The following is an 18,167-nucleotide window of genomic DNA, read 5'->3' on the forward strand; positions in this document are numbered from 1 at the left end:
GCAACTGCCTTCAGATCCATCAACACGCACGATCGCGTTCATTAAATTTGCTTAAACTAAGCGTTCTAAAGTATGGCTATATTTTACAAGCAAGGGTTCTGACACAGCAATGTGAAGCAGAAGCTTTACGAAAGTCGTGTGTAGGGCGAAACACGTCAAACTTAATGAAACATTTGAGGGCGCATGGAATCAACTTAAAGGCAGAGAAATGGGCTGTCTTTGACAGCTCGCGACATCATTAGGCACTTTCACTGAGTACATTTACATGGACACAAATACTCTGATTTTATGGTTGAGATAATACTTTGGTTAAGAATCTACCATGTAAGCAGCGTTTTTTGATTGCCTTAAAGGACCACCCGAGTCACGAAATGCAGAGGTTTTTTTTTCTGTTCACCATGCGGTAATAAAGTCCATGAAAGCAACACTCTTCCAGCAGTCCTTTATATTTTTATCCAATAATTGTCACGGTGCATAAACAACATGTTGCTGAATGAAAGTGAACAGCTGAACTGCAGTTAAGTCGAAAGATTAAACACCCGAAAATGCATGAAACTCTGGAGGAGACGCTGGATAGCCTGGTGGTGCAACATTAATAGTTTCTACTGACACTTTCCTTCTAAAATCACTTCCATGGTCTAATCCATATTTCTTTGCACGTTAAACACACGTCGGCCACAACAGGAAATAAAAAAACTGGAGCTGTGTTAATTGAGTTTTTTTTTTTTTTTTTATGTGTTAAATATTTCAAATTATTTGCATGCATTAACACGCTAATTTTAAAATCTCTATCTAATATATTTATATTTATATATATATATATATATATATATATATATATATGTGTGTGTGTGTGTGTGTGTGTGTGTGTGTGTTTATAATGAATGCAACTTTTTATCTAAGATCTCATTTGTCTATATGGTAGAATCTGTTTGTCATTTATTCATTCACATATTTACTCACTTTATTGTCTTTACAAACTAATTCATTGTTGCAAAATGTTTATTAATAATATTACAGAATTAAAACAAAGGACAGCTATCTTATCTGTCTAATGAATAACCTATATCTGAATATCTGAAAGGAGCACACCATGGCTTAGTAAAGCAGCCTTGTCCATGTACTACAACATAATAACCAATACTAAAAGTGCTATATACAGTGCTTAGCATATATAAGTACACCCTTCACATATCTTTTAAATTCATATTTTTATTAGGAAGCTATACAATATTCAATTTGTGCATATATATTAGATTAGTCAGTACGGAAGCCAAATCTAAAGCTTATCTAACAAAATAACTTTCAATAATGATCTAAAAACTTATACACCCAAATGTATGTCATAGAAAAATATTAAATGCAAATTTTAAAAAGATGAAAAATCAAGAGAAGCAAAAAACTATTTTGTAAGTTTTATTTTTTGCAATATTTAGCTTGAATTGAATTGTATTATCTTTCAATTTCTGAATATGTTTGTTGACTAAAATAGTTTAATAAATATATCTGTTTAATAAATCTGTTTTGTTTAAATGCATCAAACTACAGCCCATATTCACTGAGAAATGGACAAAATATTAATTTTCAAAATGGGCTGTACTCAATTATGCTGAGCACTGTACAGTAAAAATGCATTCACTCATTCATCTAATAATTCATTTAATATTACTATTAGTTTATGGAACTTCAAAGTCCCTTTGATAAATGGAAAACTACCTGTCAGATGTGTTAGTCAATATATCCATCACAGAAGCATCTTAGCGTTTACTGGTGACTTTCTCACCCCTCTTAACGCTGAGCACTCCATTAACTCCACCATGAGGAAGGGCTGGACAGCTGCAGCATTTCTGTGTTGGACAGTCTGTGGTTTGAGTTCCTCTCAGCACCAGACACATATGGCCTGCTGGCTTTGCTCTCTCAGTCTTTCTGTCAGACGGCGTGTGGTCGTTCGCCTCCCTGCTAGGCTCTGGGGGTGAGAGAGAGATGGCGGTTTGGGTGGCAGGGCTCCCCTCTGGCCGCGACCCAGGATCTGTGCCTGTTTATTAGGAGACAGACGGCAAAGGTCTGCTCCACTCACTTCATTCTTCAGACTTTATTCTCCAGGCGTTCCATACCACCATTGCTAGCACCATTCACTGGCAAGGCTCTCTGACTTATCTCGGTTTTGCAGACACACACATGATTTGCTCTCAGTTGTATAAACTTTTTTAGTGTTTCACTTTTGATTCTTCACTGTAAAAATGACCTTAAACTGCTACAGTGCACACGCTACAATGTTTTCAAAAAACGTGCATTTTTAGACCTCCAAAATGTCGTTGTTTAATAAATCAACAGCCAAAATGCATAAAAAGTTTTATGCTCTTTAAGTCATGTACCTGTAAATGCCCTATTAACAGGCCTCACAGCCTCATAAAGCTGCTCTTTAACTGTTCTAGCTACTGTTCCAGCTTATAAAGTGGCCAAACTCCTAAAAAAACAGCTAACATAAGCAGACTGTGATCCCTAAGCCCCAAAGAAAAACATCTTAAAGGTGCTGTATGCAAGTTTTTGACTCTTCTAAAGCATAGAAATACTATGTTTGTAGATAGTTAAGAAAGATGCTAAGTGAACATTCTTGTTTATCTGTAAAACAATGCTGAAGTCAAATAATCTGCTTTGAAAATGTCTGTTACGTGCCGGAACGATGTCTTTGTTTTGGTTCCTTTAACCCACCCAATGCTAATTTAGCCATTTATATTTCCGCACCCGGGTAGCCTTGGTGGAACACTGAGTATTTCATTCATTCATTCATCCAGAAAGGCTCTTAAATAATGTGCCCATGATCGAAATGCAACCTCCAGTGGACAGTAGCAGTCTCCGAAATGAGATGGACATTCAGATGCTGAGTTCCACATGAGGCTATTAAGTAGCAAATAACATAAATATTAAGAATGTAATCATTAGGTGAGCACAATACATTGTCACCACATGTCCTAACAACTTTTTGTGTGACGGGATTTGCAGTGTTAAGCAACTTGGCTGTTTGCACCAGAAGCAGCACGACATTTAAATACAGCCATTCAGAAGAACAGAATATGCACTCACTCACAAAATGGTAAGGTTTATAATCTAATTATTACATATTAAACCTCTTCAAACATTATGCAATGCACATGCTGGATCACTGATATGTGTTGTTTTGCATTATTTCACAGTTCTAAAGGTCAATTTCAAACGTTTTTTTTTTATTATTTGCAAGATCTGAGAACTAACTGCTGCTTCTTACAGTAGTATGGCAACAGATGTCTTGTGAAATGACATTCAGACGGCATTTCTAATATATCAATTCGAGGTTTTGCTTACAACAAAAACTCCTTTTAATATGTAAAATATTTATTCTATAGCGTGTCGTTCCTTTTATTTAGAACACGACTATTTAGGCTCAATAGCCAGCAGTGGTGTAAAGTAACAAATTACAAAAACTCAAACTACTGTATTTGAGTAGCTTTTCTCAGGAATTGTAGTTTACTAAGTAGTTTTATAAATGTGTAATTTTACTTTCCCTTCAGTACATTTTTAGAGCTGTATTGGTACTTTTACTCCACTATTTTCCTTCAACCGGCACTACTTTATATTTTCTTGTCTATGGGAATTTAAAAAATCAGTTCTGCGATTTCTGTCCAATCAAAACACACATAGAAAGTAAATCACATCATAATGAACTACCTCAAGACAATGGCAATTTATAATTGCACCAAATTGTTTGGAAGCATCAAAAGTGTCTAAGAAGATGTTCAAAATCTTTACATGCAATGACCCAGAGACTGTTTAGATGCATGTCACTCATGAGAAGATGACGGATGTTTACTGTATGATGACTGAAATGCCCTTAAACACCCTGCAGGCACAAGACATCAACATGATGTCAGATTGATGTTGTACCCCAACATTGCATTTTGTTTGATAATGAAAATGGGGTTGACGTCAGAACCCAAGGTCAGGCCTACGTCAATGTCCAACGTCCAACCTAAAATCAACCAAATATCAACATCTACTGATGTGGATGTTACCACTATGACGTCTATCAGACATTAGATTTTGGCTGTCATACCTGACAAGTAAATGTCAGTTTTTGACGTCAATATGGCATTAGTTTAAGATGTTGGCTCGGCGTTGGATTTTGGTCACTTTCTAACACAACCTCAAATCATTGTTATTAGACATTGTTATTAGACATCAAAATAACGTTGTCCTTAGATGCTGGCTAGATTTGAATTTTGGTCACCTGACATCACAACCTAAATTAAACCTAATTTTACTGTCTTATGATGTTTGCCTGCTGGGCAATAACTAAATGCACTACAGAATATTACGTTTACACACATCCACAAATTACATGTAAATGCATCAGCTTTTTACAGCGTAATACTACTCTTAGGTACTTTAAAAGAACTACACCTTACTCATACTTTGAGTAATATTTACAACAGATACTTTTACTCTACTTGCACTACATTTTAGGCAAGTAGAGTAAAAGTATCTGTTGTAAATATTACTCAAAGTATGAGTAAGGTGTAGTTCTTTTAAAGTACCTAAGAGTAGTATTACGCTGTAAAAAGCTGATGCATTTACATGTAATTTGTGGATGTACTTCATACTTTAACTTGAGTATGATTTTTCAGTATTCTTTCCACCACTGATTATCAGACTCAGTGGCGCCTGCAGCCGTACGGCAGAGAGGGTGGGATTTATTGCCGCTTTTTATTTATTTATTTATATGTGACAATTTAAATTGATTAATAAACAGTATACACTACAACTGCCTGCTTTTCCACTATCGTGCCAAATCGTTCTGAGAACACTTGTGTATTGTTACGGTTGTTTCTCTACTGAGGACTCCGGAAGAGAACTTAACCAACAGCTACATGCACTGCTGAAAGACTTTTTTTCTGCTGTGCATCGAATTAAGACACGCTTAACATTATTGATGTTCACAATCCTATAGCTACATACTATATCCAAGTAACACGAACTTGCAGACTCTTTAAACAACAAGGAAATAACTGCACTTCAGTCAAACGGCAATCCATACATCTTGTTTTGTGATTTAATGGCGACTATACCACCCGAAGGACGGTTACGGTGTGTTGAGATGTCGGCCGTCACCGGAGAAAGTCTTATCTTTCAATACTTTATTGGGGTTGTGTTTGAAAGCTTTAGTGGCACTGTAGCTGTGCAAGGTACTGTTGTATGAGGTAAATTATAGCCTATATATGCACCAAATAAACAGGTCAAATTAATGAATAAATAAAATAAAAATGGATTCTAAAATGGCGGTATAGTTTTTACTAAAAAAATAATAATAAAATGTTTTATAAAAATAAAATGACCAATTTTTTTTACAATTTTTTTACGATTCAATTAAATATAATTTGGACATTTATGAGGGCATGTAACATGTTTCTGTGTTTTTTCATGTTTTTTTTTCTTTTCTCAGTGATCTTTAATACATCCTGGGTACCTATGCAAATTATTTTCTAAAATGTCAAGCAGAATTTTGTCTATAGATTTAATTTTGAAGACAATAAAATATTAAAACTAAGAAAAATAAAATAATAAAAATGCAAAGATAAAAAAAGCTGAATTTTGCTAAATTATAAATAATTATTCGTTTTTATTTTACTTGATGCCTTCGTTATTTAATGTTTGAATACTGAAATAACAGCCATCGGAAGGGGGCGGGCGGGGCTGGATTTGTGTGTACCTTGGAATGAAATCCTGCAGGCGCCCCTGGTCAGACTTGCTCCTGTCGTCAAATTGGCAACGTGCGCTTACGTCTATTTTGATCCAGTAATGCAATACCTAGTTCAACCACTGTCAAACTTACATAATAGCCTTTAAGCTGGTTTAGGATGTTTTATCAGAAAGGTTTAGCTGTTTTTTGTGTGTAGTGTTGTAATTTTTACTGGATGAACTATTTGATTTTTTTTTTTACATAAAATATGGTTTTATATTACAAATTAAGTCATATTGTTCATGTAAAGTATGACTTATTGCACTATTCTATTTTTTATTGTTGGGTCGAAGCTTCGTATATATATATATATATATATATATATATATATATATATATATATATATATATATATATATATATATATATATATATATATATATATATATATATATATATACTGTATATATATATATATTATGGGACCTGAAAAAGATTGCACAGGTGAAGCTTCTTGAAAAAAAATGTTTAAGCCCTTGAAATCAACACCACAACAACTAAACCATTTATGGGGAAAACATCTAATGCTTAGTTCACACTGCATGACTATCTGTTGCTGCTGTGTTCACGTTGCATGATGGATTGGTGACAGGACCTTGCTGTAGGAAGAATTACAGATAACTCTATCTGGCTTGCAAACTACATTTCACAACCTGAAACAAGGCAAGATCACACGTCAAATCAGCAGTCTTGTGTGAGACTGGAAATGGCACCATGTTGTGCTATAGCTCATGACAAAACATCAAAGACACATGGCAGCTCCTGCCAAAGGTTTTCCAAATTTTCCTCAATTTTGTGCTGAGAGCCATGAGCCATCGAGCAAGTGTTAATATTACAAGTCTCACTCAGTGAAGTATGAGAGCCAGTATCTGTAAGAAAGAATGCAATACACACAGATTAGGATCTGCAGCATTCTGGTGCTTTCTTTAATAGTTTTTTTCCCTTTAAAAAAACTTACAAAAAATACTTTTAGTCAATAAATATTAATAATATTTCTTCACAGGTTATGCTTTCTGGACAATTCAAATGACAGTATTACAATGTTCATCCATAAAGTCAATAAATGTAATAGGTTTACAAGTAGAGGTGTGAACCTACTCTGGTCTCACGGTTTGGTTCGGTTACGATTTTCATGCCATCAATTCGGTTCAGTTCGATCTCTTGGTGCATTGATGATGCATTGAAGTGTCAGTGGAAGACTGTCCAGCAAACACACACGCAGTGAATTGTGCAGTTTCTTTGTTTTTAAGTAGTTGGAGCGTTTTTTGGCTCCCTCACCATAGTAATCTACGGCAACATAGCGCATATGAGATAAATGACATTAGTACACTATAACCAGTAATGATTATTACTGAACCAATACCAAATTGTCTACGTCTGCATCACAATTCACCAAAAAACTATTCATTTTGACACCCCTATTTACAAGTGTGGAGTCCAGTGAAGGAGCTCCAGATGGAAACTTTTGTTTTGTGTTTACCTCATGATTAGAGTTGTTGCACGTCAACCAGTTACCACTTCTGAATGAGCGAGTTTGAACCACAGAAGAAACAAAGCATATGTGATGAAACTCGACACAGAGGAACATAAAAACCTTCTGCCAGCTAGTGTTTCAAAGGTGTTATTGCAGAACAACACAAACAGCACACAGAACTATAAATGTACGGCTACATAAAGGCAGGCTCTGTGAGTCACGCCAATTGTATAAATTCTGTCACGCCGACAGAAGTATAAATCAGCCTTCAGCCAAAGAAAAATTGAATGAATGAATGAACGAATGGACATTTCACAGGTATCAGCAACACATAAGCAAATTTCTCTGATCATATCTTTGAAAATTCATAATTTCACAAAACCTGTTGGTGACTGAAAATTGGGGTTAAAACTGCTAAGTGATTTGTGCATTAAAGGTGACCCTCTGACCTTATCTGGCCTTGCAGGGTCATGTTGACTGGCTGTTGATGGGTTTGGGCCTTTTAAAACACCTGCTAGAATGACTAAAAACCAGCTTGGCTCAGATTGTAGTACAGTTAAGACCATTGTATACCAGATAAGACCAACAAACCTGTTTGGGAGAATGTTTTGAATTCTTTTCGGTGGTGTAAAAGTTTAGCTTATGATTTTTCTAGAACGAGCTTATTATTCTGTACTTCATTATGACCAGTTAGTGTAGTCATGTATGCATTCCACCAACTAGTGTGATGCAGCTAAATAAACATTTGTACTGCCATTGGGGCCTCTTGTATTTGCATTTTATTCCTGCTACTGCTTAAATGTGAAATTCAGCTAACCGTAAAATCAACTTGACAAATTATAATGAAGAAAACAGAACAAAAGAATGAATTCCTACTTTGAGAACATCCCGAAAGGATATAAAGAAACATAAAAAAAAAAGCAATTTTGAGTTTCTCCACAAATCTGATCAAGCCCTCTCCCTCTCTCTGATCTCACCTCAGTTTTTCCCCCTTCCGCTCTTTATCTTTCTCTCTGCAAGAGGCTTTGCTCTGGCCAGAAACCCTCTTCACATTCTCCAAGATCAGATTTGAATATCTCTCCTCAGCACTTGCTGTTTTCCACCATCTGTCACATACAACAGTGAAGTCTCTGAGCCAAACCTCCATTCAGAGGCCCATGAATTCTCGCTCTGTATTCCAAACACACACACGCATGCTGCATACTGGGGCAAGACAGATAGCCAGTTCCTAAATCATTCACACGCAGCCAGTCAGCGCAGTTCATGGACCCAGTCGGCTCGGAGCCAACAACACACACCTGCTAGTTCTGAGACATTTAACATCAAACTTTCCCCACTTGATGGAGATTTAGTGACTGTGTTCAAACAGGCAGGGTTTGGGATGGACAACTATTTACAAACAGGCACAATTCGTAACGGTACAAACCACATGTATTTATTTGTAAATCAAATAACTGAAGCCACTTCCATACAGTAATATAAATGTGTCAATAATGTCTGATCATAAAGATAAAGATAATCATAAGCAACTAGTAAAACTGTATCACAACTTACAGCATATTACTTATTGTATAAAATTGACTCACCCTCAAGTTGTTCCAAGCCTTTGTTTTTCTTTCTTCAGTCAAAGAAGATATTCTAAAAACAAGACAGCTGTTAATAGTCACTGACATCCATAACAGAAAAAATCTGTAATTTTGGTCCATATTGACATGATAGCTTCACGCAGTTGCTGTAGATTTGTCTGCTCCACATCCATGATGCGAAGCTCCCGTTCTACAACATACCAAAGGTGCTCTATTGAATTGGGCTCTGGTGACTATGGAGGCCGTTTGACTACAGTGAACTTATTGTCATGTTCAAGAAACCAGTCTGAGATGATTCACGCTTTATGACATGTTGCGTTATCCTGCTGCAAGTAGCCATCAGAAGATGGGTACACTGTGTTTATACAGAGATGGACATGGTCAGCAACAATACTCGGGTGGGCTGTTGCATTGACGCAATGCTTAATTGGTACTTATCGGCCCAAAGTGTGCCAAGAAAATATCCCCCACACCATTACACCACCAGCCTGAACCGTTGATACAAGGCAAGATGGATCCATGCTTTGATGTTGTTGACATCAAATTCAGAGATGCTCTTCTGTAATTTGAGTTACTGTTGCCTTTCTGTCAGCTCGAACCAGTCTGGCCATTCTCTGCTGACCTCTGGTCAACAAGGCATTTGCACCCACAGAACTGCCGCTCACTAGAGATTTTCTCTTTTTCAGACCATTCTCTGTAAATCCTAAAGATGGTTGTGTGTGAAAAACCCAGTAGATCAGCAGATTCTGAAATACTCAGACCAGCCCGTCTGGCACTACCAACCATGCTATGTCCCTTAAAATTAAATCACCTTTCTTACCCATTCTGATGCTCGGTTTGAATTGTAGCAGATCATTTTGACCATGTCTACATGCCTAAATGCATTGAGTTGCTGCCATGTGATTTGCCGATTGGAAATTTGCATTAACGAGCAGTTAGAACAGTGTACCTAATAAAGTGGCCGGTGAGTGTATATTACATATTTTTTTAATAGGGTAAATAACCTTTCCCCTCAAAGAAATGAATACTTTTATTCAAAAAGGATGCATTCAACTAATCAAAAATCACAGTAAAGGCATTCACAATCTAACAAAAGTTTCTATTGCAAACAACTGCTGTTCCTTTGAATTTTCTATTCACCAAAGCATCAAGAAAAGACTTGAAGTTATTAAATTCCCAATTGTTTTCAAAACTAATGATAATAGGATAATTAAATGATAATGTTTCTGGACTATAATCATTTCTGAAGGATCTTGTGAAACTGAAAACCACAGCGATGGATTTTCTCTCAAGGGAATAAATTATATTTTAAAATGTAGTAATATTTTACTATAATATTGGTTTCATTGTATTTTTATTATTTTATTTGTTGGATAAAATAAATGCCACCTTGATCAATAAATACTTAATCATTTAGCCATCTTAAGAACAACATAATGATTAATTTTATGATTTCTGACCAGTCTTTATAAAGGAATATGAAACCGTTATAATAACAACATAGCATTTCATCCTATTTCATTTACTAAAATTGTATTTTATTTGTTTGTTTTTGTTTTTAACCCCACTGCTGTCTCCTTTGAAAATCATTGACCCCTGATCATCCTACACTCATTTCTAATCTCAGACTCATTTTTATAAACTGGCTGAATCTTTAAAGAAGGTCAAAGTGAACGTGAGTTCTGTCTGAACATTTCCAAACTGCTGATGAAGCCTGTAGTTGAGAGCACATTCATTTAAAGGCGATCATCCTGAAGATAAGACTTAACAAAGCTTGAAGTTTTAATGTTCTTTTATTCATCTTGGGCAGTAAATGTGGCGTGTGATGTGAAGCTGCCGATAACTCTCTCATACCCTGATCTTTTTTCCTACACTCATTGACATATCCAAACTATCCCAAATTATTAATACCTACTTATATTTCTAAGAGCCTTGGGATTTACCTCATATCTATCTTTTGTGAAAACATATCTTACACGCTTTGTCGTGATATCTAGTTTTTGATCCAAACAAGCATATTTCTTTATGTTTGCAATTGTTCAGTACTGACGTGTGCGCAAGAAACACTACTGGTCAAGAGTATTATTACGATTTTATAATGTTTCGTTACTCACCAAGTGCGCATTTATTTAATCAAAACACATTAAAAATGTTTATACATTTTGTATATATAATAGTTTTGTGAAAAATGAGGATTGTGCTTGCTGCAAACTGTTCAGAATAAAAAAAAATTATGTATTTATTCAGCTATTAAAACACAGTAATTGTCTATCAACATCAACAACCTGAGGTATCAAGACATTTGTGCTGCCCACATGAGAGGGCAAATTTTTCATAAGGTCAAGGTGCTCCTGTACTGGCAAGCCCAGTCACCAGACATGAACATTATTGAGTATGTCTGGAGTAAGCATTGGAGAAAGCATTAAAGATGAATCCAAATAATCTCAATAAACCCTGGGAGTCCTGCAAGGACGCTTATTTGTCATTCCAGATGACTTTATTAATAAGTTATTTGAGTCATTGCAGAGATGTATGGATGCAGTCCTCCAAGTTTATGGGAGTCAAACAATATATATATATATATATATATATATATATATATATATATATATATTTTTTTTTTTTTTTTTTCTTTTTTTCTCTCTTCACTGCACCATGACTTTATATTCTTTACTGTAATTTTTTTCTGTTTTGTCTAAGCAAAGTCAGACCTTACTGTCCTTATTAAATAATTAAAAAACAAGGCATGATCATATTTTATTTTTATAAAATAAGTATTATCTAGAGGCCTTTCATATAAGCCACTTCTGAAGCCAAATGATTAACTAGAAGTCAAGTTATTATTTGTTGTTCCTAAAATTGGAACAAGACTTTTGTCAGATAGTTTAGTTAATGAGAAAAATTAAATACATTTACAAGACAGATTAAAAGTATATATTTAAACTGTAATAATATTAAAGTTTTTACTGTATCTTTGATCAAATGCAGCCTTTGTGAAGTGATTCTTTTAAAAACATCACAATACCTTCCTGATCTCAATCTTTAAACAGTCATCTACATTTGCACACACAGGCCTGCTGCTCTCGTTGGTGGGTTTCACACCTGTCAACACTGCTCGTCCGGCTCTGAATCCTCCGTCTCAGCTGAGAAGACCATGAATGAGAGACCTGTTGGTAAGGACCAAATATGGCATCAGCTGTCTAAAGTTGCTGCAGGCAAAACATCCAAGAGAAACCCAGGGGCAATGATTAAATAAAGAAGGAAGCCTGCTGTAAATATCAGAGAAGCCTCCAGTTCCGAATCCTGACGCTGTCTGTGAGCAGCCGGAGGGAACCAATCATCTGACCCGCTCTCAATTAGTCCAGCGTCAGTCAAGAAATGACTTTCATTTAGCCTGTAGTGCACAATGAGAGGATAGCAGACTGAATACATACAGTTGTGTTTGAAAAAAGAAGAAGATGAAGTTCAGCTGGTCAATGTGTCACACACTATTTTTTCTTCCTGAATTGTTACATAAAATGAGTTGTGTCCAGATATACAACATATTTTAAGGTGCTGAGAATGAAAATCTGAAAATAGCTAGGCATAGCTGAATACTAAGAGTTCAGAGCATGAAAATGGCCATACTATGAACCTCAAACACCATTGTTAAACTGTTCTTTCATATATATATATATATATATATATATATATATATATATATATATATATATATATATATATATATATATATATATATATATATATTTATATATTTATATATATATATATATATATATATATATATATATATATATATATATATATATGTATATATATATATGTATATATATATATATATATATATATATATATATATATATATATATATATATATATATATATATATATATATGTATATATATATATGTATATATATATATATATATATATATATATATATATATATATATATATATATATATATATATATATGTGTGTATATATATATATATATATATATATATATATATATACATATCCTGGTGAAAAACAAAACATCAACTGTTACAATGCACAAGGGATAATTAAGATACATGCCCCAGGCTGTGAATGACTGGTCAACATTCTCTACAGTGAGATTAAAACAATGATATTTTTCCCTTATTTTTAATATCATCTAAGCTTTATTAATAAAACACAATAAATGGGAAATGTAATAAAAAATATAAATAATTTTCGTTATTACTTCCGGTCGCAATTATATCTGATCTAGCAACAACCCAAGCAATTGGAATGTAAACGTTCACCGCTTGAGAGGAGTCCAGAGAACACAGTCCTCTGAACTTTGGTTCCAACCACAGTTGTTCCCAAGAGTTTTATTATTGCAGTAGTCAAATGTAACTGTGCGTTCACACTAAAATCTGTAAGAGCGTCGAAGTAGCCGGAAGTCATTCATTTTCAATGGGAGCCAGCGTTGATAAGCGTCGAGCAGCGGTGAGGCATATGTTCGCTGGTATGGGTGTCGAGGAGAGTTGAAATCAAGTCCTTTTTATGGTAATGAGCTATGACACAGTTTGGCAGAAAGCAATCGGTAAAGTAAATGCACATCAATATAGCAGCATTTTTTATGACACTCTATAACTAATATTTTTACAGTACTGTGATGGTTGGGTTAAGGATTTGGGTAGGGGTAGACGTTAAAAATACAATTTATTTGAGTAATTTAATAGATAACATAGATAATACTCAGTACAACTACTGTTTTTTACGTTACTGTAATGGTTGTGTTTAGGGTTGGGGTGGAAGTAATTGTTGAAAATGCTATGTATACAGGACTCCTATTTTGAAATACAGAGAAACAATAAATGAGCTTTCTGTGAAGCGGGTCATATGAAATCAAAACAGGATATATGGATTATACATTTATTCAGCTCCACATTAAGGAGGCATAAGATCTGTTTAAATGTATCTTTTGTTAGTTTAATGTGTATATTATTTTGAAAATAAATAAATAAATGATCTTTCTGTGAAGCGGGTCGTCAGAAAGCAAAATGCAGGATATATGGATTGAATATTTATTTAGCTATAAGCTAAGGAGGCATACGATCTGTTTAAATTTATGTTTTGTTAGTTTAATGTGTTAATTATTTTGAAAATAAATACATAATAAATGAGCTTTCTCTGAAGCAGGTTGTCAGCTCATCAGTATGCTAAATGCAGCATATATGGATTGTAAACTTATTTAGCTCCTCCCTATGAAGGCACAAGGTCAGTTTAAATGCATCTTGTGTTTGTTTAATGTGCACATTGTGACCTTACCTGTCAACACTAGGATGTGAAAATAAGGGATATGCCCACTATACCATTGCATCTAGTAATACATCTATTAATTGCGTCTATAGAAGCAGCGTCTATTTATCATTATGGAGTGTGTCAGCTGACAGTCACGCATCGCTATATGACTGACTGCATAGGAGGGGCAACAGCATCTGTAATAAAAAGCAAGGGAATTGCGTTGTTTTTATATTTATTTTAAAGTGTTTTTATGCCTAAATAAAATGAAAGCACAAAACAGACATACATTTAAGAGCCAGGGGTGTCCCCTGGTGGTTTGGCGGTATGGGTTCCATTTAGGGAGGATCGGCTCTTTAATGTTTATTGCTACCCTTCACAGAAAGCTTAGAAATATGTGAGAAATACGGGAAAATACCTTTACGGGATAATCACAGGATAGAACTGTAAAATATGGGAGAATCCCCAGAAAAACAGGAGGGTTGACAGATATGAATGTGACAATTGAAGAGTGTGTTTGTAATGAGGCAACAAACACATGTAAACTGTTAGGTATAAGCAAAACCGTTTCTGGGGAATTTTTTACCTTACTTAAGCCACATAGCTACTATGCAGGTATCAGAAAACATTTTAACAAATTAAAAGAGAATTGTTGACTAATGAGAGTAAATAAAAAAATTGAAATCGAGTGGTCATCAACATTATATCAGATGACCCCAAGGTAGCAAAATCAGTTCACTGTAAAGACTGGAGGAGCAAAAATTATGCTACAGGGATTTTTCTCAAACTATGACATTGGGCCTGTTTATCGTTCACCAGGCGTCAAGGGTTAGATCGAACATCAGAATATTTGAATAGACCTTATGTTCCCCTATACCAGGCATGTCCAAACTCGGCCCTGGAGGGGCGTTGTCCTGCTGAGTTTAGCTCCAACCTGCTTCAAAACACCAGCAGGAAGTTTCAAGTAAATCTACTAAAAGCTTGATTAGCTGGTTCAGGTGTGTTTGATTAGGGTTGGAGCTAAACTCTCCAGGACACCACCCCTTTAGCACTTGCCCTATGCCAAGAAGGAAACTCCAAACACATTATTAAGTGAGAAACAACTTGGTTTTAGGAAAAGCGGTTGTGATTATGAAGTGGCCAGCTCAATCCCCTGAAATCAACCCAATTGAAAACCTATGTAAATATCAATTTTTATGAAAGCTTATAATTAAATATTTGTATGTAGTGTTTGTATAAAAGTGTACTTTTCCTATGTAAAAACGAAGTTTAGTACATTTACTTAACAGTTCAGATGACTTCATTAGTACCACTTTACTGTAGTAATTTGTAGATGTTATATCATCCAAACCTTTGACAAACACCTGAAGAAAACTCATACAGTTAAAGATATTCATATCACAGATACTGCATGATACACAGTCATTAAGAAAACTATCATATGCAAAGACGGACAGGTCATCAGGGACCGGCAGCTTCTCTCACCTGGTGAAAGTGTTCTCTCCTGCTGTCAGTGCTTTCTGTCCTCCACGCATCGCTTCACTTCTGGGTCAACATCGGCACAGCTCCAATCAAACACATCCAAACACGCATCCAACAGCATTACACTCAAGCTTCTTCTGCAGGTGTGCTGGATTAAAGCCTGTCAGGCGCACACGACGGTCCCTGTGGTCCACACTAAATCAAGAATTAAGGCTGAAGCATGTAAAAGACACGTGAGATTTTGAACTCAACGCAAACACTCAGAACAAGTTTAAAGTATAGTACTACAATCATCCAGACCTTTTCCAGGGGCAAATCTGGAATTCAAACTCAACTATGCGTGAACAGTTCCAGTGACAGTGGTAGAAAATATTTTTGTTTTTGTAACAGCCTATAATAATATTCCACATTATTGAATACTTTAGCAGTAATAATAATATTCATTGGTAATTTTGATTCTAATTTCTGCATATCGTAATACTTTTTACTTTTATTTTTTAAAATTGTGTGAATATATGAAGTATAATATTTAATAAATGAATCAAATCAATAAAGGGGCTATACATTTTTTTATTGTAATTGCTATTTAATTCAAGGTATTTAAACAGCATGTAACAAAACTTTAAAAAACTGAACCTTTACTCACGTTATTGTCATATTTTCATGTCTATTTTAATGACTTCACTGGTCGACAAGATGCTGGTTAGTTGCATATCCACATCACTATGAACAGACACACTGCTTAACTGCTCTTTCCTCAACACCACTATTTTTGGGGTGTGTTTATATTTTTATCAAGCAGAAAATGGCAGAGGACATTTATATGTTCATGTGTAATCTCATCTAATGTTTCGATGGAAGTTTATTAATGCAGAAAAGAATTTAGGATTTTTTTTTTACTTAATAAAAGTTCTCTGAAAAGTAACTTCGCTGTCAGTATATTAGATCACTAAATAACTTTCTATCTCTTTCGTCCAGTATGTGAGCAGAAGTATGAAAAAGCAATAAGTAGCTGGTTGCAGTTCACATTGTGGCCAACAGTGTTGCTAATAACACAGATTTCAGGTGCATAAAACGTTTTAAATCCTATTAAAGTCTGCGTGACATCAAAATTTAGACAGATTTTTTAAGTGTTTGCATGGACAACAGTCAGTAATCTAATTATTTAGCTAAATTTAAGGATGCTTTCACACTAGCACTTTTGGTCCCCACCTGGGTTCGTTTTACATCATAGTACGTTATGTTTAGCTATTGTAAATGTCGCTTCTGAACTTAAATGCGCACCCGTGAACCGTACCCAAGTCCGCCTGAAAGAGGTGGTCTGGGGTACGGTTCATGCGAACTCTGGTACGGTTCACTTCTGATGTGAATGCAATCATACCAAATAACAAAAGTGAACCGCCAACTGTACAACAAACTATCGTTTTTATAAAACAAACATTTGGAGAGGCTGTCCATCCTTGTTCATGTCAGTTTGACTCTTTAGCCACAATATATAAGCAATATCACAAAAGTAGCAGTGTGAAATGGCTGTATATTGGCATTGGTCGAGCGCCTTAGTGCCCCCCACCAGTGTCGATATAAAGTCATATTGCACTGCTATGAGTGTGAAATTGCGTTTTTATAATAACTTGATGGCATAATCATGTGTGTATATAAAAGAAAATCAAACACAGGGAGTCTCAAATACCCTTTTGTACGAGGTACTACTTTCTTCCATCATCCATCACATCTGTATTTGAGGTCAGAACAGCAGAAATCGTTACTACTTCACAAACGTCACCTTAGAGCTAGTATTTGAATGATTCTCTAGCTTAGTGTCTAAAGTGATAGTTTTTAATCAATAAGATAATTTTTGCTTACATTTTAAGATTGTAAGGCTGATTGCTTGGATTGATTGGATGAAATGCCATGAGTCTACAGCGATTTCCCAGTAGTTCTTTGTTGCAATCGGAATTTCACAATAATTAACGCCAAAAAAGCCAAAGCAAGCATTAGCAGTTTCTGTGGTATAAATAAAGCAATACAAAATACATAAGAGAGAGATCGACTTAGAATGCCTCTTTATAATTACAATGATTTGTTCAGCTGTAGTTTGAAATTTACGCTGAGAAAATGCTTTTTATCTGTCACTATCTTGTGGCAGAAAGAACCATCATTTTCTTTTGCCTGCTCAGACAGGCTGATGGCGTCGATGTACTGAATCCAATACTCTGAAATTAGAAATATTTAAAAATAGGAACTATACTTATAAATAAACTGCATAGTTGCAATGTAAACAATTACATTCCTGCCTAAAAAGGGCGCAAAGGTACATTATGTTGTCCAACAGCAGCAACATTTGTCAAACTGTAGAGTGTTTCCCATAGTGTATGAGTGTATCTCTTCACTCCCATCAGGTGAAGTTTTTTTTCCCTCTCCGCTGTCGCCACTGCTACGCATGGTTCAGGATTGGTAGAGCTACGCATCGATGAATTGGCTCTTCAGTGTTTGAACTCTCAGTAATGATTAAATCACACTGAACTGAGCTAAACTGAACTGAACTGAACTTAAACACTAAAACCTGAACCACACTGTT

The 18,167-nt window shown here is 35.2% G+C and overlaps 1 long non-coding RNA gene across 1 annotated transcript in view; it reads right to left on the reverse strand.

Moving 5' to 3' along the window:
• Positions 1–11,479: 11,479 nt before the first annotated feature.
• LOC141375597 (uncharacterized) overlaps positions 11,480–18,167 on the reverse strand; it is a 127,506-nt gene continuing 120,818 nt past the window's right edge. The window contains exons 4-5 of the long non-coding RNA XR_012384185.1: positions 15,593–15,802; positions 11,480–12,000 (exon numbers count right to left, since the gene is read on the reverse strand). This is a non-coding gene — a long non-coding RNA (uncharacterized lncRNA). The remainder of the gene's footprint in view (positions 12,001–15,592; positions 15,803–18,167) is intronic.

The sequence above is a fragment of the Danio rerio genome, chromosome 8 (assembly GCF_049306965.1).
Source record: "Danio rerio strain Tuebingen ecotype United States chromosome 8, GRCz12tu, whole genome shotgun sequence".
NCBI lineage: Eukaryota > Metazoa > Chordata > Actinopteri > Cypriniformes > Danionidae > Danio > Danio rerio.